The sequence below is a fragment of the Oryx dammah genome, unplaced genomic scaffold (genome assembly GCF_014754425.2).
Source record: "Oryx dammah isolate SB20612 unplaced genomic scaffold, SCBI_Odam_1.1 HiC_scaffold_2, whole genome shotgun sequence".
NCBI lineage: Eukaryota > Metazoa > Chordata > Mammalia > Artiodactyla > Bovidae > Oryx > Oryx dammah.
Window position 1 is genome coordinate 138598413 of NW_024070186.1, and position 940 is coordinate 138599352.

Consider the following 940-nt stretch of genomic DNA (forward strand, 5'->3'; position numbering starts at 1 on the left):
TCAGTCCATAAATGAAGGAGTTTGGCAAATATTTTATGAATAACTTGGTTGGTAATATTCTAAATACTGGGATTATATTAAAGTAATTTTGAGAATGTATGGACAAGTTCTCCATTTTCCCCCCCTAACCCCTCTACAGACATATATACAATGCAATGAAATCTAAATAGAAACAGAGACTTCTAAAATCCCATTGTATTTTTTTAAAATATGGAACACTTCAGGAATTTGTTTGTCATCCTTGTGCAGAGGCCATGCTAATCTTTTCTGTATCATTCCAATTTTAGTATATGTGTTGCTGAAGTGAACACTGAAATCTCATTGCATTTTTAAGTGGAAAATCATGACATAACCTCCTAGTCACACTGAAAATTACCAGATTTTATTCCAGGAGCATTACGTATTCTACACACTAATAAACAGTGACTGAGCCCAACTTGATAGAAGGATAAATAAATAGATAAATGATGAACAGGTAGTTCAGTTTGTTGCTCATTTATGTCTGAATTTTTGTGACCCCATGGACTACAGCATGCCAGGCTTCCCTGTCCATCACCAAACTCTCGGAGCTTGCTCAAACTCATGTTCATCGAATCGGTGATGCCATCCATCCATCTCATCCTCTGTCATCCCCTTCTCCTCCCACCCTCAATATTTCCCAGCATCAGGGTCTTTTCTAATGAGTCAGATCGTCACATCAGTATTGGAGTTTCAGCTTCGGCTGAAACTAACCCCAAAGTATTGGAGGTTCAGCTTCAGCATCAAGCTTTCCAATGAATATTCAGGACTGATATCCTTTAGGATGGACTGGTTGGCTCTCCTTGCAGTCCAAGGGACTCTCAAGAGTCTTCTCCAACACCACAGTTCAAAAGCATCAATTATCTGGTGCTCAGCTTTCTTTATAGTCCAACTGTCATATCCATACATGACTACTAGAAAA

General features: G+C 38.6%; 1 non-coding gene across 1 annotated transcript; it reads right to left on the bottom strand.

Moving 5' to 3' along the window:
- Positions 1-204: 204 nt before the first annotated feature.
- On the bottom strand, positions 205-311 carry LOC120859373. The gene has a single exon (XR_005720061.1). It is a non-coding gene; the product is annotated as a U6 spliceosomal RNA (small nuclear RNA).
- Between the last annotated feature and the right edge of the window lie 629 nt (positions 312-940).